The sequence below is a fragment of the Schistocerca cancellata genome, chromosome 5 (assembly GCF_023864275.1).
Source record: "Schistocerca cancellata isolate TAMUIC-IGC-003103 chromosome 5, iqSchCanc2.1, whole genome shotgun sequence".
Lineage (NCBI taxonomy): Eukaryota > Metazoa > Arthropoda > Insecta > Orthoptera > Acrididae > Schistocerca > Schistocerca cancellata.
In genome coordinates, this window is record NC_064630.1 from 567,548,798 (window position 1) to 567,572,031 (window position 23,234).

Sequence of the window (23,234 nt, forward strand, 5' to 3'; positions counted from 1 at the left end):
ACGTCAACGCATCTATAATCGAGCATCAATTAAAAAAGCAAAACACAATTTCGACGATGGTAAATGCTCTCTTTCCTCGCAAATACACGTATCGTATCAAGTAGGAGACACTGACACGAATACATGAAGAAGATACAATTACGCCGAGGGTTAAAGCTGCCGTAATTGTCACGATACTTGAAACTAACAGAACTGCCAGTGCTAATTAACCGTGTGTGCGTGTGCCGTGATGTTTATAAATTATTTATTGAAAAGGAACAATAAAATTGTTCATCAAAAGTGGAAATTCAACGTGTCGCCTCCATCATTCTACGAATATTTGGTAATTGCTCAACGTCAACATATCTATAATCAAGCATCAATTAAAAAAGCAAAACACAATTCCGCGATGGTAAATGCTCTCTTTCCACGCAAATACACGTATCGTATCAAGTAGGAGACATTGACACAAATACATGAAGAAGATACAATTACGCCGAGGGTTAAAGCTGCCGTAATTGTCACGATACTTGAAACTAACAGAACTGCCAGTGCTAATTAACCGTGTGTGCGTGTGCCGTGATGTTTATAAATTATTTATTGAAAAGGAACAAATTGTTCATCAAAAGTGGAAATTCAGCGTGTTGCCTCCATCATTCTACGAATATTTGGTAATTGCTCATCAAAAGTTAATGAACAGTAACTATTTAACTTGGAAGTAAATTCGTGGACTGTTAGTTGTGACAAGGAAGGTTTGGACATACATAATATTACGACGCAAGATAATTAAGACATTGTTAAAGAGTATCTGTGGATCTCGCGTCATATAGAGCGAACAATTTTACTTAGCAACGAACAAACAACGACCAATACGATCTGCAATTGATCTTTTTCCTCGCTTGTGGTGATGTGGATGATACGCATGAAGGGAGATTCATCAATTACTGCACTATAAGTGTTAACCGGGCACATAATAATTCACCTTCGAACCATAAGAGACAATCAGAGCGCGCAGTTCTCATTAATAAGGAAACTGTGCGGACTCGCAATCAAACTTTAATCATTACTCGAGGAACGATTTCTTAAGAACTTTTTCAGACATCCATCATCGCGCATCGCGTCTCGACTCCACCGACCGAGCTGTAGCAGTAACAGCTCCCCGCGGCGGAGAGGGGACGTCAGAACCTGAAATAACATTAGAGAATACAATCTTTCATGCCATTGGCTCACATGTTGGAAGAAACACAACCATTCTACATTCGACAACAAGAAGCTGTAATTCAAGAGAATGTATCTGTTTTGTACACTATTAAGGTCCCCTTTTACCAGTGCGATGCTATATCATACTAGCGTTTACGAAACTAATCGTGAGAGCCTGACTCACCCTGTGTAAATGGGAGATTGAAATTTCGTTAAAAGATATCGCCACAACGATAAAAAAAAGAAGTGCTTGCCAAGAATCATTCCGTGGAGCGCTAGCCATCTCTCCCACCCTCCAGGCGGCACGTCATTAATATCAGTCTGATAGGCTAATTAATTAAATTTATCATGAGAGTCACTTTACGTGGCGAGTAATTTTTTTTTTCAGCAGTCGGATAACACTCGCCAAGTAGGACAACTGTGAATCCATGGAAGGAACACGATGTTCTTTTCCGAGGAACGCTATTGAGAAATGACATCTGAAGCTGACCACAGAGGGACTCTACAGGCCACAACATACATTCTGCGTGAGGACCATACTATTAAAAACACGATCATAACGCCTATGTTACCATCACCCTGCATAAAATGCGGCCTTGGGTGTACAGGCATACACGGGTCGCTGATAGTGTTACACTTTTGTTACACTTTTGAGCGGAAATGCTATCCAAAACACTGTCCTCAGTTTGGAATCACGTCTATCTATTGAACCATATATGTGCGTTGGATCATATAGAGACATATTTTGATGATTACAGCCTCTGTTTGTACCCCTCCCGTATCTCGAAACGAGTCACCTTTTTTTTCAACCTATCTGCTAAGCACCCCATACACCAAGAACTCCAGCGCTGTTTTTAGACGGTCTCTCGGCATCTTGTAACTGCTCCTAAGTCTCCGACCTGCCCTCTCTGCAGCTTAGTTCATGTGATCGTCCCAATTTAAGTCTGACCTGTATGGAAGTAGGAGAGCACTGAATCTAAGACCTTCTGCATTCTGTGGTGAAACAAGATGAGCAGAGTTAATGCGACAGGAGCTTGTTTTGACCACTTGGTGGAAATAGGAACATGATGCCACAGTGTGTAAGGTCAGCGCCAAACGAAGCTATTCCCTGCAACACGAGGTAGTAGAAGAGATAGTACGAGCAGTTACGGTGGTGTTTCTTCTTGGTAAACTTGGGAAGGCTATATGGCACGGAGGAAGGACGAAGATTTTGTTACTGCATTGCGACACCTCACCAAGCTACATACAGGTGCTGCAGTTCGAAGGAGATCTGCGTCTCTCAGGTTGCATTCATGTCTGTCACCCAACATATGTGGTGAACCTATTAAATATACAGGTTTTGGTTCATTGGAGCAGGTGGTTTGTGATTGAAGTCACTTCCACAGACCGGGCTAAAGTTTATCACCTGTACTGTAGGATGACATTATCTAACAGACTCTCAATCACATGAGAGGGTTCCTGTATTGTTCCTTCATAAGGAGTATAATACATCGTTTTTTTTCAGTTGTAACACACCCACTCAGTCTACACGGCCATACACTTTGTTTTTTCTACCATGACTTAGAGATCTGTGTCAGCTGCTGCTAAACTGAGATTAACACGTTTCGATCCTCTGGCTCTCAGCCAAAATTGAACATCGCATGGCATAACCGATACAGTTACCACAACATAGACAGGTCGAAATAAAACATAGAGGTGATGTTTCTCATTGACAAAAACATGGAAGTCATCGCTACATATGGAAACTGGAAGAGTTTGTGGTGTTGTAGAGCGGTTCCAACAGTTATTCGAAGGTGATACTTGTAGAGTTAATCTCATCTTCCCATCGACGGGGTAGGGGATTGTGGCGTTCGCTGTGTTATTTAGTGGTTTGGTATTTAACTAATTTGTAAATGGAAATGATAATCTTATCTTATTACATTGAGTAATTACTAAATAATTTTTCTCCCGCCTAAAGATTTGATCAAGTTGCTAAAGAACTCCAAGTTAACGTCGTGTTAAAGTGTTGTCTGTTAAGTTGTGTAAGTGTCACTAAATCACAGTTGATACAACAGATTCCTTGCAACTATTGATTAAGATGGAAGCAGTTATCTTCAGCAAAATGATCATTAAAACCACCGAATATCAGCCGCGAACAACACTGACGTATGTTACCTGAAACAATACTCTTCGCAACTCGTGCGTAATTAATTTCGGCTCTATACATCAGCTAGAAAAGTTTGTTATAACGATCGTGCTATGAGCACTGTTTTTAAAGAACCAATCTGATTCGAATCATTTTCATATAAAATGAGTTCGGGACCACCGGTGCACATTTATTTTTACACATTTGTATTACCTTCGGCATTTATTCTGCAGAATTGCGTAATTTAAATTTGAATTTGCCGCTGAGATAATTGTTAAGATGGCGGCAGACAATTGATAGAGACTTTCTATTGTTAGAGCAAATAAGTAAATATTTAAAATGCTTATTAAACGGTATAAAATCTAATTTCGTATTGTGCACTATTTAGACTTCATCAAGCAAACATTTGATTTGTTTCTAAGGAAAACACAGACAAAAACGCGATACCAATCGCCATCATCAATTGATGCGCTCCTTGCAGCGGAAAGAAATAACACAGATAATGCTTACTGAGAGAGGAATTAAAGTTGTTGTTGTTGTTGTTGTTGTTGTGGTCTTCAGTCTTGAGACTGCTTTGATGCAGCTCTCCATGCTACTCTATCCTGTGAAAGCTTCTTCATCTCCCAGTATCTACTGCAACCTACATCCTTCTGAATCTGCTTAGTGTATTCATCTCTTGGTCTCCCTCTACGATTTTTACCCTCCACACTGCCCTCCAATGCTAAATTTGTGATCCCTTGATGCCTCAAAACATGTCCTAATCAACCGATCCCATCTTCTAGTCAAGTCGTGCCACAAACTTCTCTTCTCCCCAATCCTATTCAATACCTCCTCATTAGTTACGTGATCTACCCACCTTATCTTCAGCATTCTTCTGTAGCACCACATTTCGAAAGCTTCTATTCTCTTCTTGTCCAAACTAGTTATCGTCCATGTTTCACTTCCATACATGGCTACACTCCATACAAATACTTTCAGAAACAACTTCCTGACACTTAAATCTATACTCGATGTTAACAAATTCCTCTTCTTGAGAAACGCTTTCCTTGCCATTGCCAGTCTACATTTTATATCCTCTCTACTTCGACCATCATCGGTTATTTTACTCCCTAAATAGCAAAACTCCTTTACTACTTTAAGTGTCTCATTTCCTAATCTAATTCCCTCAGCATCACCCGACTTAATGTGACTACATTCCATTATCCTTGTTTTGCTTTCGTTAATGTTCATCTTATATCCTCCTTTCAAGACACTGTCCATTCCGTTCAGCTGCTCTTCCAAGTCCTCTGCTGTCTCTGACAGAATTACAATGTCATCGGCGAACCTCAAAGTTTTTACTTCTTCTCCATGAATTTTAATACCTACTCCGAATTTTTCTTTTGTTTCCTTTACTGCTTGCTCAATATACAGATTGAATAACATCGGGGAGAGGCTACAACCCTGTCTTACTCCTTTCCCAACCACTGCTTCCATTTCATGCCCCTCAACTCTTATAATTGCCATCTGGTTTCTGTACGAACTGTAAATAGCCTTTCGCTCCATGTATTTTACCCCTGCCACCTTCAGAATTTGAAAGAGAGTATTCCAGTTAACATTGTCAAAAGCTTTCTCTTAGTCTACAAATGCTAGAAACGTAGGTTTGCCTTTTCTTAATCTTTCTTCTAAGATAAGTCGTAAGGTCAGTATTGCCTCACGTGTTCCAACATTTCTACGGAATCCAAACTGATCTTCCCCGAGGTCGGCTTCTACCAGTTTTTCCATTCGTCTGTAAAGAATTCGCGTTAGTATTTTGCAGCTGTGACTTATTAAACTGATAGTTCGGTAATTTTCACATCTGTCAACACCTGCTTTCTTTGGGATTGGAATTATTATATTCTTCTTGAAGTCTGAGGGTATTTCGCCTGTCTCATACATCGTGCTCACCAGATGGTAGAGTTTTGTCATGACTGGCTCTCCCGAGGCCATCAGTAGTTCAAATGGAATGTTGTCTACTCCCGGGGCCTTGTTTCGACTCAGGTCTTTCAGTGCTCTGTCAAACTCTTCACGCAGTATCTTATCTCCCATTTCATCTTCATCTACATCCTCTTCCATTTCCATAATATTGTCCTCAAGTACATCGCCCTTGTATAAACCCTCTATATACTCCTTCCACCTTTCTGCTTTCACTTCTTTGCTTAGAACTGGGTTGCCATCTGAACTCTTGATATTCATACAAGTGGTTCTCTTCTCTCCAAAGGTCTCTTTAATTTTCCTGTAGGCAGTATCTATCTTATCCCTAGTGAGACAAGCCTCTACATCCTTACATTTGTCCTCTAGCCATCCCTGCTTAGCCATTTTGCACTTCCTGTCGATATCATTTTTGAGACGTTTGTATTCCTTTTTGCCTGCTTCATTTACTGCATTTTTATATTTTCTCCTTTCATCAATTAAATTCAATATTTCTTCTGTTACCCATGGATTTCTATGAGCCCTCGTCTTTTTACCTACTTGATCCTCTGCTGCCTTCACTACTTCATCCCTCAGAGCTACCCATTCTTCTTCTACTGTATTTCTTTCCCCCATTCCTGTCAATTGTTCCCTTATGCTCTCCCTGAAACTCTCTACAACCTCTGGTTCTTTCAGTTTATCCAGGTCCCATCTCCTTAAATTCCCACCTTTTTGCAGTTTGTTCAGTTTCAATCTGCAGTTCATAACCAATAGATTGTGGTCAGAATCCACATCTGCCCCAGGAAATGTCTTACAATTTAAAACCTGGTTCCTAAATCTCTGTCTTACCATTATATAACCTATCTGATACCTTTTAGTATCACCAGGATTCTTCCAGGTATACAGCCTTCTTTTATGATTCTTGAACCAAGTGTTGGCTATGATTAAATTATGCTCTGTGCAAAATTCTACAAGGCGGCTTCCTCTTTCATTCCTTCCCCCCAATCCATATTCACCTACTATGTTTCCTTCTCTCCCTTTTCCTACTGACGAATTCCAGTCACCCATGACTATTAAATTTTCGTCTCCCTTCACTACCTGAATAATTTCTTTTATCTCGTCATACATTTCATCTATTTCTTCATCATCTGCAGAGGTAGTTGGCATATAAACTTGTACTACTGTAGTAGGCATGGGCTTTGTGTCTATCTTGGCCACAATAATGCGTTCACTATGCTGTTTGTAGTAGCTAACCCGCACTCCTATTTTTTTATTCATTATTAAACCTACTCCCGCATTACCCCTATTTGATTTTGTATTTATAACCCTGTAATCACCTGACCAAAAGTCTTGTTCCTCCTGCCACCGAACTTCACTAATTCCCACTATATCTAACTTTAACCTATCCATTTCCCTTTTTAAATTTTCTAACCTACCTGCCCGATTAAGGGATCTGACATTCCACGCTCCGATCCGTAGAACGCCAGTTTTCTTTCTCCTGATAACGACGTCCTCCTGAGTAGTCCCCACCCGGAGATCTGAATGGGGGACTATTTTACCTCCGGAATATTTTACCCAAGAGGACGCCATCATCATTTAATCATACAGTAGAGCTGCATGTCCTCGGGAAAAATTACGGCTTTAGTTTCCCCTTGCTTTCAGCCGTTCGCGGTACCAGCACAGCAAGGCCGTTTTGGTTAATGTTACAAGGCCAGATCAGTCAATCATCCAGACTGTTGCCCCTGCAACTACTGAAAAGGCTGCTGCCCCTCTTCAGGAACTACATGTTTGTCTGGCCTCTCAACAGATACCCCTCCGTTGTGGTTGCACCTACGGTACGGCCATCTGTATCGCTGAGGCACGCAAGCCTCCCCACCAACGGCAAGGTCCATGGTTCATGGGGGGGAATTAAAGTTACAAATAATTATTCACTCATATTTATAATAATAATGAACTCTATTTTCAAGTAATAATTAACAAATAATTACCGTTTCTTAACAGACCTCAGTTTGATATGCGTCCGCAACTTACAAAAGCCAACCAACAAAAGTAAAAACAAATGAAGACAAACGCAGATCATAAAAGCAATTTACAGTTATCATTGTCTTTGTATGATACACGTTCGATTCCCTGCTGGGGCGGAGATTTTCTCCGCTCAGGGACTGGGTGTTGTGTTGTCCTAATCATCATCATTTCATCCCCATCGACGCGCAAGTCGCCGAAATGGCGTCAAATGGAAAGACTTGCACCAGGCGAGCGGTCTACCCGCCGGGAGGCGCTCGCCACACGCCATAATAATAATAATAATCAATATGTCTAATTACATCATAGAATATTATATAAATAATTAATATTTATAAGTTTTCACTGTTTTTTCATACGTCGAATACATAATGTTTATAACTGTTAGAGGCCTAATTTCCTCTCGTCGCACTGTAGCCAAAAATTTATCACGTGGATGTTACAGGATATCTCGGTGCTCCGTTTCGAAAAGCATCTTACCTTCATTTTGCAATCATGTACATGATTACTGTTCCAGTGTTGACCATCGCCGGAAGGTGCTGTGTGAGATAGCATGAATTAAAACAGGTCCTGTTATCTTATTGGTGAAAATAAATAAGAAAAATAAAAATAAAAACATGTATAGGGCAATGCAGCGTATGGAAATAGGATGAGTCTGTAGCAATGAGGAACACTTCCAAACAACCATATTAAGATGATTACCTCCCCATTTAATCCCATGCTCCACAGCGACACGTAGCAGATATCCAGCGTACGCCAAGGCTCCCTCCATCTCAAAGGAGTCATGTGAGTCTGTCATTGTGTGGCAATCAACAGTGTACCCAGTGGGCGGTCGGGATGGGAAAGATACCATTGATACGGGGCGAGTGCTGTGATACACACCACAGTTGATATCGAAAACGAATACCGTCTATATGCCAATATCAAGCATATGTGGCGATCCTGTTAAATATACAAGTATTTACCTATTGGAGCAAGTGGCCAGTGATGACGTCGCTTGAACAGACGCTTGTAAAGTTTCATCGCCTGTACTGTACGAGAACCTTGTCCCACACTTTATCAGTCGCTACAGAGGGTTCATGTTTCATTGTTTGATATACCACTTTTTCTGCTGTAACACGCTTTGTACACCCCCACACATCCATTTTGCTTCATTTGTTCCTTTTTCTTTCCGGCACGATTTCGACGTCTGTGTCAGATTCCAAAGTGACTTTTACACGTTTTTTGGTTCATTGGCATCCCAGAAAACTAGACATCACACGGTGAAAATCATGTTGGTGCTGCCGCTCCCACAACACACCCACACACTGGGTGATTGAAGTAAAAGACAGTCTTAACCTAAGGGAACTCGAAGAGTTTTGAGGCATTGTGGAGCGTTTCCAATCTGCTGTTGGTTGACGCCTATCGAGGAGAAAGCACATTCAACTACTGGCCAATTTGCAACCTTAGGACGACGATTTCCCCCAGAACATGTGCTGCATTTTGTCCCATTCATTATGAGTGGTGGTTTTTCACAATAATTTCGAAGTGTAATTAAAACTGTGACGCATTTTTTCCATCAGTTGTGGTATCGTGTATTGGCATCGGTTATCTGGCTGTAGGTGATTTATGAGCAGGCGTCTGTAGTGAACTCTGACGTCAAACAACGATAAATACTGCATGCTTGTCCGCAGCTCGTGGTCGTGCGGTAGCGTTCTCGCTTCCCACGCCCGGGTTCCCGGGTTCGATTCCCGGCGGGTCAGGGATTTTCTCTGCCTCGTGATGACTGGGTGTTGTGTGATGTCCTTAGGTTAGTTAGGTTTAAGTAGTTCTAAGTTCTAGGGGACTGATGACCATAGATGTTAAGTCCCATAGTGCTCAGAGCCATTTGAACCATTTTGAACTGCATGCTTACAGGTTAGACACTTTTTAAACTCCTCTCTGTCCTACACCAGCATCAAGTCAGTTGAAATCAAGTCAGTTGAACATCGTTCCTGCCAAAAAGAATAAAGATAGTACCTTACACACCTGTCTTTTTCCCGCCAGCTTGTAGGTGTAGGGTAAAGTTTTATTGTGTCTGTCGCTAGTTTCGATTGGTATTGCGAAAATCTTTCCCAGCATGATAACACCAGTTGTATGATATCGTCAGTTTTTGAGCTCTACTGGGCTATTATGATTCCCTTGTGTAGCGTTATACATATAGTTGTGTAGTTAAACCTGATCTTTATGATTAATTACATAATTAGGATCGATCTTTGCGTCAGCTTCCACACCATAATAAATAAAGTACACTACACTAACCTTTCTGTCCTGCATCTGGACTGTTTCCATGTGTTGGGCGGCAGCACTCGGGCTTTCCATCCAGTAGGATCGAGTATGAGTCCCAGTATGGGCATCGCCATTTTTTATTTCCCATCAATTCCAAGTGCCTCTGGTGCTTTAATTGTGTTAGGGAGGTGGACTTGGGCTTTTCACCCAGGAGGACCCGGGTTCGAATCCTGGAAAGGGCACCGCCATTCTAATTACCTGTCAATTGGCGGGTGGGGCGTGGGGTGGGATGTCAGCACAGACCTGGTACAAAACAATTCTCGCGAAAATTCGAAATTACAACCAGCATTCGAAATTCCCGCCAAAATTCGTAATTTTCGCCAAAAGGGTAGGTTGGGGCGAGGGGGTGGGATGAGAGAGGGAGGGGGAGAGGGATGGGCTGGGGCACACGTACAGGCTGAGAGAAACATGTGGTGTCATCCTGTGGGTGGCGGTGGGTGTTTTCGGGGTGGGGGTGGGAGAGGCTGGGCTGGGGTGGGGGTTGATTAATTGATCAATTTAATTAATTTACATATCAATTTAATATCCAAATTGCGCTAGTAACCCGAACTCCATATTACTAAGGATTGCTGTACGTTACCAAAGTTACTTATTGGAATATGTGGAGAGCATTTGATTATGAATGTAATTTACGAACTATTTTTCTAATGGGTGAGGTGCTGAAAGTGAAATAGCTGTTCCGTTAAAGAGTTACTATCTGATCTCAACTGTCCGGCAAAAATGTCCAGAAGAAGGGATATTTCGGGAGTCTGACTTGTTGCGATACTCATGAGGTTACCCCCCGCCCCCCACAATACTTGAGAGCAGTTCAAAATCATAATACTGTGAAAATCTAAAATAAAAAAGCGCTAGATTGGTGAAATATTCACACATAGACGTGGGGCTGCATACAGCGCAACTATTCATTTACTTCGTTCTCGTGTATTAGACGAATGTTTGCCGGTCTCCTGTCCACACGCACATATCTTTTTCCTATGGCTACTTAACTGACTGTCGCGGGCACGTACTGAAATCTTAGCCCAGCAGGAAGTTTACGCCAACTCTGGTATTTTCTTCGCTCGAGGGACGAGAGATCGCAGAATTTCCATCCACCAAGCAAGGAGAGTTGTATATGGCACTCTTGGAGTGTTTATTACTAAGATGTAAAAAGAGTGGGATGGAGGATGTAAGGCGTGGGCAGTCCAAGTGGTACCACCCACAGGTAGTCTGCGAGAGTCTAGCATAAACGTTGTGACACAGGCAAATGAGATACTTTTTGTTTTTTATTCAGCTCAGAGTAGTCCGCAGCTTGTGGTCTTCAGGTAGCGTTCTCGCTTCCCGCACACGGGGTCCTGTGTTCGATTCCCGGCGGGGTCAGGGACTTTCCCTGTCTCGAGATGACTGGGTGTTGCGTCGTCATCATCATCATTCATCCCCATTATGGTCGGAGGAAGGCAATGGCAAACCATCTCCGCTAGGACCTTGCGTAATCGGCGGTGCGGGTCTCCCGCATCGTTCCCTACGCTCCTCGGAGTATGGGACCTCATCATCATCATCTCAGAGAAGGACTTGTACTCAGTTACTTGGTGGACGTAGTCCTTTCTCTGTTTTCTCCTACAGTTTTCACACTCTACAGCACCCTCTGGAACCATGGAAGTTTTTCCTCTATGTCTAGAAACCTGTCGTATTATCCTGTCTCTTCTTCTTCTTCTTCTTCTTCTTCTTCTCACTCTCAGAGTTCCCTTAAGTTCCTCTTTTCGCCGATCCCATGGAGAACATCCTCATTCCTTGTCAGTCTACCTAACATTCGCATCCTTCAGTAACACCACACCTCAAATGCATCAGGTGTCTTCTCTGGTTTTCCCACAGACCGTGATTCACTACCATACCGTGAATGCGCTAAACCTATATTCTTATATATTTTTTCCTAAAATTCAGGCTCCTTTTCGCCACGAATGCCCTCTCTTCGTGTGCCAGCCTGCTTGTTGTGTCCTCCTTGCTTCGTCCGTCATATTTTCTCCAACATAGCAGGTTTCCAGAATGAGATTTTCACTCTGCAGCGGAGTGTGCGCTGATATGAAACTTCCTGGCAGATTAAAACTGTGTGCCCGACCGAGACTCGAACTCGGGAGTTTCTTTTACTACTTCATGGTCACCAGTTTTGAAGGTATTTTTATTGCTACTCTAATTTCTGCTGCTGCTCACAATTAATCTGCATTCGGGTGAGAATCAGTCAGTATTCCAAACTTGTTAGATTGTTCATTCGGTTCAACAGGTACTGTAGTTCTTCTTCACATTCAGTGGGGACAGCAACATCATCAGCAAACTTATCACCGATATCCCTTAACCCTGAATTTTAATCCCAGTGTTGAACCTTTCTCTTATTTCCAGCGTTATTATAAAGATTATTGCATGTATACACATCAAAACAAATTTTACATCACCTCGGTTCTGAGAGTTCTGAAACCTGCACAGAAAATTGGAATAGAGATCAGCATAAACATAATTTTCGTCGTTTTTATTGTTCATGAAAACCACACATTGCATGTTGTACCATCATACAGCGAGACATTCAGAGGTCGTAGTCGAGATTGTTATACACACCGGTACCAATAATACCCAGTAGCACGTAATCTTGCATTGATGCATGCCTGTATTCGTCGTGGCAATTGGTCCAGATTGTGCAATTTCTCAAGGCGATTCTCCGTAGATCCCTCAGAGTCGTTGGTGGGTCACGTCGTCCATAAACAGTCCTTTTCAATCTATCCCAGGTATGTTCGGTGGGGTTCATGTCTGGAGAACATGCTGACCACTCTAATCGAGTGATGACGTTATCCTGAAGGAATCATCCCCAACACGTGCACGATGGGGACGCGAATTATCCATGAAGACGAATGCCTCGCCAATATGCTGCCAAAATGGTTGCATTATCAGAGGATGGCATTCACGTATCGTACAACCGTAATGGCGCCTTCCATGACCACCAGCGGCGTACGTCAGCCCCACGTACCTCCACCCCAAAACAGCAGAGTATCTCCACCTCGCTGCACTCGCTGGACAGTGTGTCTAAGGCGTTCAGCCTGACCGGGTTGCCTACAAACACGTCTCCGACAATTTTCTAGTTGGAGGCATATGCGACTCTCATCGGTGAAGAGAACGTGATACCAATCCGGAGCGGCCCATTCGGCACGTTGCCCATCTAGTGTCGTGGTTGCAAACATGGACCTTTCCATGGACGTCTGGTGTGAAGGTGCCCATCACGCAGACTACTGCGCACAATTTGAGTCGTAACACGGCGTCTTGTGGCTGCACGAAAAGCATATTTCAATATGGTGGCGTTTCTTTCAGGGTTCCTCCGAGCCATAATCCGTAGGTAGCGGTCATCCACTGCAGTTGCGGCTCTTGGGCGGCCTGAGCGAGGCATGTCATCGACAGTTCCTGTCTCTCTGTACCTCCTGCATGTCTGAACAACATCGCTTTGATTCACTCCTAGCCGACTGGACACTTGCCTTGTTGAGAGCCCTTCCTGGAACAAAGTAACAATGCGGACGCGATCGAACTGCGGTATTGACCGTCTAGGCATGGTAGAACTACAGACAACACGAGCCCTGTACCTCCGTCCTGGTGGAATGACTGGAACTGATCGGCAGTCAAGAGTCCCTCCGTCTAATAGGCGCTGCTCACGCATGGTTGTTTACTTCCTTGGGCGGGTTTAGTGACATCTAAATGGTTCTGAGCACTATGGGACTTAACATCTGAGGTCATCTGTCCCCTAGACTTAGAACTACTTAAACCTAACTAACTTAAGGACATCACACACATCCAAGTCCGAGGTAGTATTCGAACCCGCGACAGCAGCAGCAGCAGCGTCTAAAACCCCTCGGCCACAGCGATCGGCTAGTGACATCTCTGAACAGTCAAAGCGACTGTGTCTGTGATACAATATCCACAGTAAACGTCTATCTTCAGGAGTTCTGGGAAACGGGGTGATGCTAAACTTTTTTTGATGTTTGTATAATCGAGTCATGTGAATTGGTGCCAGTATATTTTTGTGTTTACTTTTTAAATCACGTGATTTCCTGAAACAATGTTTCCTTTTCTGTTTCTTTCAACAATGTGCGAGCGCTTTCTTGAGCCAGCACCCATAACTATATCCTTTGCTGATTCTAAGAACTGGCTCAGTAATTTTACGCGGTCAAGAAGGATCAATGATGAGTCTTCAGATCACACGGCTTCTTCACCTGTAATTTTGGCATGTCCATACAACAAAATAAAACATAAAATATACTAATATTTTTTTACACGACCTTGGCCAACGTACCGTTAACGCTTCCTGCCATGAATTATCACTTAAAACATTGAAAAGATATTTTTATTTAAAAGAAGAGAATATTTCATCGATGCGTAAGTCGCCGAAGTGGCGTCAAATAAAGAACTTGCACCAGCCAGCCGAATGCCTCAGGAGGATACTCCCGGCAGAATTTCCCAGGAGATTTTTATTTTTTTTATTTTTCGGAGGGACGGCAGCTTGTTTTTTCTCAAGACCCGAGACCAGGGAAGGCAGTACGATGTTGGATACTGGAGTCTGGACCGAAGATGACGTTCTAACTAATCCCAAAAATGTTTCATTGGATTCATATTGAGAATCTGGGCAGGTGAGTTAGTTTCACGTGTATTATTGTCTACAAACCACTACCTCACAGATTACGCATTTTTACAGAGCTGATCGTCATGCTAATACGATGATCATCTCCCAACTGTTCCTCTACTGTACTGTACGCAGCACACAACGAGCGAGGTGGCGCAGTAGTTGCCACTCTGGACTCGCATCGGGAGGACGACGGCTCGAAACCGTGTCCGGTCATCCAGATTTAGGTTTTCAGTGGTTTCCCTAAATCGCTTCAGGCAAATGCTGCGATGGTTCCTTTGAAAGAAGATTGCCAAATATAATTGCGTAGGCTTCCGCGGCCAGAGTCAGTCGACATAAAAGTTTTCTGGGTTTGGTACCGCGTCATAATGTAAAAAACTACTGCTGCTATAGAAAAGCCAACGTTTCGGCCACGATTGCAGCGGCCTAAAGACCCAGAAGAAGGCCGCTGCAATCGTGACCGAAACGTTGGCTTTTCTATAGCAGCAGTAGTTTTTTACATTATGACGCGGTACCAAACCCAGAAAACTTTTATGTCGAAGATTGCCAAAGTTTTCCCCATCCTTCCATAACCCGATGATAGTGATAACCTCGTAGTTTGGTCCCTTTCCTCCCCCCCTCCCCACACCACTAAATCAAACAACCAACCAATGCAGTACACATTGCTGTTAAATGATATCCTTTCGCATTTAGCGTTTTCTTAAGCGCGGTATAGGGACCATACCAAATCACAGAAAAGCACCTCCGTATAATGTCACCATCTCCTCCATCCATTAGACGCGATCGCAGGTAATGTTCTCTAGGCTTTTGCCATACTCAAATCCATCAGTGTGCCATGGTGTATAGACTGATTCATCATTTCAAATCACTCGTTTCCAGTTACTACTGTTCAGTGGCGTAGTTCAGAAGATCACACCAAGCATAGGATTGACTAAAGAAATGTGTGGCTTATGAGGAACTCTTCCAGAATGAGATTTTCACTCTGCAGCGGAGTGTGCGCTGCTATGAAACTTCCTGGCAGATTAAAACTGTGTGCCGGACCGAGTTCGAGTCTTGGTCCGGCACACAGTTTTAATCTGCCAGGAAGTTTTATTAGGAACTGTTCGACCATTGCACGCTATTCCTTTTAACTATCTACGCACACTCATTGTGCTATCTGGATTGCTGCCAGCTCTTTAGAGGCCACGAGTAATTCCTTCTGCTGATTCATGCAGTTTTTACAAATACCCTTCGCAGTGCCCAGTGGTCCCTGTCCATTGTTACAGGAAGTCTTCCTGTCTTGTGGGTAGCTGTTGTTCCTTCTCGTTTCCACTTTAGAATCACACTACGTACTACAGGGAAACTTTAGAGGTTTTGAAGTGTAGCTGATCGAGTTTCTCAGGTGACTAATCCACATTCAAAGTCTCTGCGTTCTTCTGTCTGACCCATTCTGCTGTTACTGTTTCTCTGCTGACAACACACTACTTGTCCCCTCCTTTCACAATGACGGATCCGCCTCTTGTGATGTCTAGTGCACAGTTCCGAGTGTCATAGTGGTGTCCTGATAGTGCACATTTTGTAGAAATAATTGCAATTTACTCTACTTCTATTCCTGCAGGCGGTGTATCTAATTATTTTAGTTTCAATTACTTACAAACCCAATACTCAATTGCAGTTACTTTATTACTAATAAAATAATTGAAGTCATTTGGGTTACCATTGTGCTGTTAAACTAAATCCATCCCTGCATTACCGCTACTTAAAATTATGTAGTAATTTACATAGTCAAAAATCATTTTCTGGTAGCCTCTATTGTCTACAAGTGTAAATGATCATTTTTCGTACGTATCCACTGAGACTTTCGCAGTTTTTATTAGTAGTTAGATGGTTAATAATCTACTTAACTTTTCTAAAATGTTTGAAAATGCTGAAAATTGGGAAATCTTTCACTGATAAAAGATGTTTTTTTACAACTATGTTAAACTCAAAAGAAAAAATTTTAATTAACTGCGTTGATAAGATGAAACACTAGCTCTAAGATATGGAGCCAAACACCAGTCCAAAAACTGGGAAACAAAGAAAACATAAATTCAATCAAAAAAAAAGAAGAACAAAAAAAGGTTTAAGTAAGGTAGTAACAGAGTATGAAATTCCAAGCAACAAAGAAAATATCAAACAATGTCCAGACCCTGCTTATATAGACAACTGAACAACTAAATGGAATAGAAATTTAAAGGAAAATTAAGAACAACTAAAACTAAAAACTAGGTAAATCCTGTTACGAAAAATAACAAATAAGTGCAAATAAACTGTAAAATAGTTCTCAATTAATTTTATGTAGTTCGAAATGCTCCATAAAATTGTCAACTGTTACAGGACACTACGTTTAGCACATAACAAACTCGTTCCATTGTTCGTAGAATTTCCCTTTTAATTCTGTTCACAAGGGCTGCCACGGGTTCACATTTGTCGCCAGTAGGCGCTGACGCATTTAAGGAAAATTTCTAAAGAAAGGCGGTAAGTAATGCGAAATTAAATCAATCTTGCTGGTTCCACTATGTGGATGACACATCTGTTGTATGAGCAGACAGTTACATATATGCCACAATTTTCTGAACAACATTCACACGAAAAATCAGTTTCGCCGTGGAGATCACGGAGATGGTGGGCCTCCCTTTTTTAGATGTGTTGATCTACAGAAGAAAAAAAAAAGCCGTTAACTCCTCCCCAACAGGCCATGAAGGTCTAACGGTACCGACCGGCCGCCGCGTCATCCTCAGCCCATAGGCGAAACTGAATGCGGATATGGAGGGGTATGTGGTCAGCACACCGCTCTCCCGCCGTATGTCAGTTTCTGAGACCGGAGCCGCTACTTCTCAATAAAGTAGCTCCTCGGTTTGCCTCACAAGGGCTGAGTGCACCCCACTTGCCAACAGCGCTCGTCAGAGCGGTTGGTCACCCATCCAAGTGCTAGCCCAGCCCCACAGCTTAAGGAAATAACAGAAATAAAATCACATTACTGTGCACGATTTAATTTACTTTAGTTACAGTTAACTGCAAATACGCTAACTGACACAATGAACTTACCATCCGTACTGTATCTTACAAAATGTGCTGAAACTGGCGGCCATCATCCTCAGTGCAAGCATGACATCGGCTAACAAGATTCTGACGCACCCTGACAAATATTGCTGGTGTGTTTCGGATCACATCACAGCAGCTACAAATCTGGCAACTAATTCCATCTCCGTATCCACAGGGGACTCATACACAAGTGACTTTAGATATCCCAAAACGAAATAATCAAGGGGATTAAGGTCAGGTGACCTTGCAGGCCATGTAATATGACCTCCACTTCCAATCCAGTACCAGGAAGTACAGCACTGAGATGGTTGGGACATCCACACTGAAGTGAAGCGGTGCACTGTCGTGTTGTATCCACATCCTCTCACGAAAAGCGAAAGGTACGTTCTCCAACATCACTGGTAGAACTTTTTGCACGAACCTGCAGGTGGCCATTCAGATGGCCAGGTAGAACATAATGCCCAACGGCACTGTCGCCTACAATGCAGGCCCAGATGTTGACAATAAAACGTACTTGATGGTGAAACACTACTACAGTGTGAGAGTTTTCGTCATCCCAGACATCGCTGTTCCTGCTCTTCGAAACACCATCACGAGCAAATAAAGCCTCGTCAGTAAACAGCACGATTTGGAGGAAATCTCTTCGATCAACCATTGTTGAGCGACTACTGACAAAATACGAACCTTGGTGCAAAGTCACTCACAGTCGTTGCATGGACTCGTCGGTGATTATAATTGTTGTTCATAGAGTATTCGTCACACGCTAGTAAGAGGGTCACTCCAAAAGAAATGCACACTATTTTTTTTTAAATCCATCTTTTGTTCTACATGTCTGAAAGTTTTACGGTGTGTAGATACATCCTTTAGGAACAATATTTTCATTTCTCCACATAATTTCCAGCCCTCTCAACTGCCTTACGCCATCTTGGAACCAGCGCCTGTATACCCGCACGGTAAAATTTTGGACCATCCTGTTGGAGCCACTGTTTGGCAGCGTGCACAAGGGAGTCATCATCTTCAAACCTTGTCCCACGAACAGAGTCTTTCATTTTCCCAAAGAGGTGATAGTCACATGGAGCCAGGTCAGGACTGTAAGGCGGGTGTTTCAGTGTTGTCCATCCGAGTTTTGTGATCGCTTCCATGGTTTTTTGACTGACATATGGCCGTACGTTGTCGTGCAACAGCAAAACATCCTGCTTTTGCCGATGTGGTCGAACACAACTCAGTCGAGCTTGACGTTTCTTCAGTGTCGTCACATGTGAAACGGAATTTATGGTGGTTCCACTTGGCATGATGCCCACAAGCAAGAGTCCTTCGGAATCGAAAAACACCGTAGCCATAGCTTTTCCAGCAGAAGGTGTGGTTGTGAATTTTTTTTTTCCTTGGGTGAATTTGCATGATGCCACTCCATTGGTTGCTCTTCGTCTCTGGTGAAAAATGATGGAGCCATGTTTCATCACCTGTCACAATTCTTCCAAGAAATTCATCTCCACCATTCTCGTACTGTTGCAAAAGTTCGCTGCATACCGTTTTTCTTGTTTCTTTGTGAGTCACTGTCAACATCCTGGGGACCAGCCTGGCACAAAACTTTTTTAACGCCAACACTTTCACTATTCTGCAAACACTTCCTTCCCCAATCCCAAGTAGCGTAACAATTCGGTCACTGTGATGCGTCTGTCAGCAGTCACCAATTCGTTAACTCTCTGCACATTGTCTCGAGTTTGTGCAGTACGAGGCCTGCCGCTGCGAGAACAATCCTCAATATTGCCGTGCCCACTTTCATCTCGTAACCTGCTTGCCCACCGGCTAACTGTACTGTGATCGACAGCAGCATCTCCATACACCTTTGAAACGTCCCCTTAGAGGAATTTATACATATGAAACGTCCACTTAGAACAATTGTACAAGACTGTGCTTAACCTGACACACACAATGTTTTTAGCGCAACGCAATCTGACTATCAAAAATCCCTGCAAAAGAATGGCCCTGACAAACATTAAACTATACCTTTCACAAATCACTTACCTCACAAAAATCTTCGTTGCTCGAACTACTGCAATACAGCGAGTGCCACTACTGGCAGCTAAATAAAAGATACAAACTACGGAAGGCACTAACTACTGATAGTCTTAGCAAATGAAAGATTCTAATAGAGAACAAACAATGTATTTACCTCAAGATTCATAATATATACAGCAGTTCATGACATTTTTCAAAACTCCGCCATCTCTCTCCTCACATCCACCACTGCTGGCGGCTCACCTCCAACTGCGCAACGCTACGCGCTGTTAACATCCAGCTATAGCAGTTCATGACAACAATGGCAGACAACAATGCAAACTAGCCACAGACTGCACACAGCACAGCCAGTGATTTTCATACAGAGCGCTTCGTGGCATTACCCATATAAAAATCTAAACAGCCTACTTACATAAAAAACTGTAATTACTATTATGATGAATGATCAGGACTGTCTTTATGGACTGTGAGAAAATTTTAGCTTTTGACCAACATTGTATCAATAAGTGTGTGCATTGGATATCTTTGTTAGTGCAATTATGAAAAATTTTATCAAATCATTATTGGCCACTGGCCAAAAACATTTTGTAAAATTTTTTGTGGGGAGCATGGGGGCTATGTAAGTAGGCTGTTTAGATTTTTATATGGGTAATGCCACGAAGCGCTCTGTATGAAAATCACTGGCTGTGCTGTGTGCAGTCTGTGGCTAGTTTGCATTGTTGTCTGCCATTGTTGTCATGAACTGCTATAGCTGGATGTTAACAGCGCGTAGCGTTGCGCAGTTGGAGGTGAGCCGCCAGCAGTGGTGGATGTGAGGAGAGAGATGGCGGAGTTTTGAAAAATGTCATGAACTGCTGTATATATTATGAATCTTGAGGTAAATACATTGTTTGTTCTCTATTAGAATCTTTCATTTGCTAAGACTATCAGTAGTTAGTGCCTTCCGTAGTTTGTATCTTTTATTTAGCTGCCAGTAGTGGCACTCGCTGTATTGCAGTAGTTCGAGCAACGAAGATTTTTGTGAGGTAAGTGATTTGTGAAAGGTATAGTTTAATGTTTGTCAGGGCCATTCTTTTGCAGGGATTTTTGATAGTCAGATTGCGTTGCGCTAAAAACATTGTGTGTGTCAGGTTAAGCACAGTCTTGTACAATTGTTCTAAGTGGACGTTTCATATGTATAAATTCCTCTAAGGGGACGTTTCACCTTTTTCAACCTCTTGAGGATGTTTCCCACTGCCTCGTTTTCACAGCACAAGAATTCTATGACAGCACGTTGCTTCTGACGAACGTCAAGTGCAGCAGCCATCTTGAAGACACGCTGTGACCGCGCAACTCACGGGAACAGGTTGAACTAAGTTTCAAAACAAGTGGGAAGGATGTACCTACACACTTCAAAATTTTCGCACATGCAGAATGAAAACTGTATTTTTACAAAAATAGTGTGCATTTCTTTTGGAGTGACCCTCGTATGTGCAGCACCCTTTTCACGTGCAATACAACTAGTATTTGAAGAGGGGCTCGCTGCAACACGTTGGAGCACCTCCTCTACAGAATGGGGTGTGCGAATGGTTATCATGTTGTCAGGTCCCTCTTTTCATTTTTCCAATGAACCTGTCTCCAGCATTCGTCGATCTAGAGGAATAAACACTCGCCGTGACGGATGATTCCTGTAAGGAAATCGTTCCCTGTTCAGCCTCTCAGCAGCGAGAGCATTGCAACGTTCTTCCCCGTACACAAAATGCATGTCAGTGAGTTCTGCGAAACTGTACTGGTGATGCTCCATCGTATTGTGCTTACATCCCTGATTGGCACCAAGTAATGAAAGAGTCTACCGTTGATTCACGGCACGTTCTGTCACGGGACAATGTAAATACGATACAACAGAGCCGCCTCATGGATAAGTAAAGTAAACAAAACCTGCATCATGACTTCCTAGCAATCAGGTTCGTTCTCCTTGTTTGCTTGCAGGAAATAATTACTATACATGTAAATATACAGCACAGTAAGTGTAAACTTGTACGTATCTTAGCTGAAAATAAGTTGAAAAACAGTAATGCTAGGCAAAGTGGTAGACAAATACTTCTGTATCTCCTTAAGCTGGCTTCTCCAACTCCAGGTTCCGTACCTCAAATTACCTGTTACATTTTTGCTTACTCCTACGGAAACACCCTGTATATACGTCCTTCAAATGAATCGCTCATACCGACCTTGGAAAGAGGAATAACAAGGATGTTGTTGCAAATTATGTAAGGTTACCGTTTGTGTATAATCAGTCTCATAGGCGAAGTCCTTCGGAAGAACGATATCTGGATTTCACTTTTCACTCAGCACAAGGTAAAATACTTCTTCCGACCTATAACGAACGTGACTGAACGCCACCTCACTATGGCGGAATATGATGTGGCGTGTACTTGTGGTCTCGTATCGACAAAACTGGAATAACGATAAAAGAACGCATTAAAGAGCACATATTCCCGACACTTTTATGACTAAATCTGAAATCAGCGGTAGCGGATCACCGAGAAGAATGTGAGAAGATAATGTCTTTTAAGTAGACACACGTGCTAGCTAGGCAAAGTAATATTTATAGAAGGAAGATCCGCGAAGCTGTCGAAATATCGAGGAATGAGTGCAGTTTCAATACAGGTGACAGGTAGAGACTTTTCATGGCTTTCCCCCATCCCGGACGCAAACATCCAGCCACGACGAGCGAGGAACACAAACAGGATCCAGGAAACAACTGAGGCGGCGCAACAAAAACAAATCTGGTGCCCCTTCCCTTTCAGTATTCATATAATTTCGACGGAAACCAATAGTAGCCAGAAAATTTCTACCAAGTAATTCCGCCGAAAAGCACGGGAAAACAGCTTTTCATAAGTGAACAAAAGACTGTTTTTCGACAGTGTTCAGCCATCTAGACAAAGATTCTGCAGATGGATCGAAACGTCTGGCACTGGGAAAGCTTAAAGAGGAATAGGGGGTTCCATAACGATTCCCTAGTCTTTATCATCAATCACACTGACCGCGAAAGTCTGCAGAATAATGCAGTCATGTATTTGCTTTAAAAGTTTCGCTAGTGTGAAATGTACCCATTTGTCATTCCATATCGTTTTGTGGTACCTTCTACACACTTCAAAAAAAGTTTTGCATGACCTCTGTTCCGACAGTTCCGGAACATGTACAGAAAACTGGAATAGAGATCAACATAATCATCATTTCCGCCCGTTTTATTGTTCTTGATAACCACACATTGCATGTTGTACCACCATACAGCCAGATCTTCAGAAGTGGTGGTCCAGATTGCTCTACACACTGGTACCTTTAATACCCAGTAGCACGTCCTCTTGCATTCATGCATGCCTGTATTCGTCGTGGCATACTATCGACAGCTTCATTAAGGCACTGTTGGTCCAGATTATCCCACTCGTCAACGGCGATTCGGCGTAAGTCCCTCAGAATGGTTGGAGTGTCACGTCGTCCATAAACAGCCCTTTTCAATCTATCCCAAACATGTCCGATAGGTTTCATGTCTGGAGAACAAAAATGGTTCAAATGGCTCTGAGCACTATGGGACTCAACTGCTATGGTCATAAGTCCCCTAGAACTACTTAAACCTAACTAACCTAAGGACATCACACACATCCATGCCCGAGGCAAGATTCGAACCTGCGACCGCAGCGGTCGTGCGGTTCCAGACTGTAGCGCCTTTAACCGCTCGGCCACTTCGGCCGGCTGTCTGGAGAACATGCTGGACACTCTAGTCGAGCGATGTCGTTATCCTGAAGGAAGTCATTCACAAGATGTGCACTATGGGGGCGCGAATTGTCGTCCATGAAGACGATTGCCTCGCCAATATGCTGCCGATATGGTTGCACTATCGGCGGCTGGAGGATGGCATTCACTTATCATACAGCCGTTACGGCACCTTCCATGACCACCAGCGGCGTATGTCGGCCCCACATAATG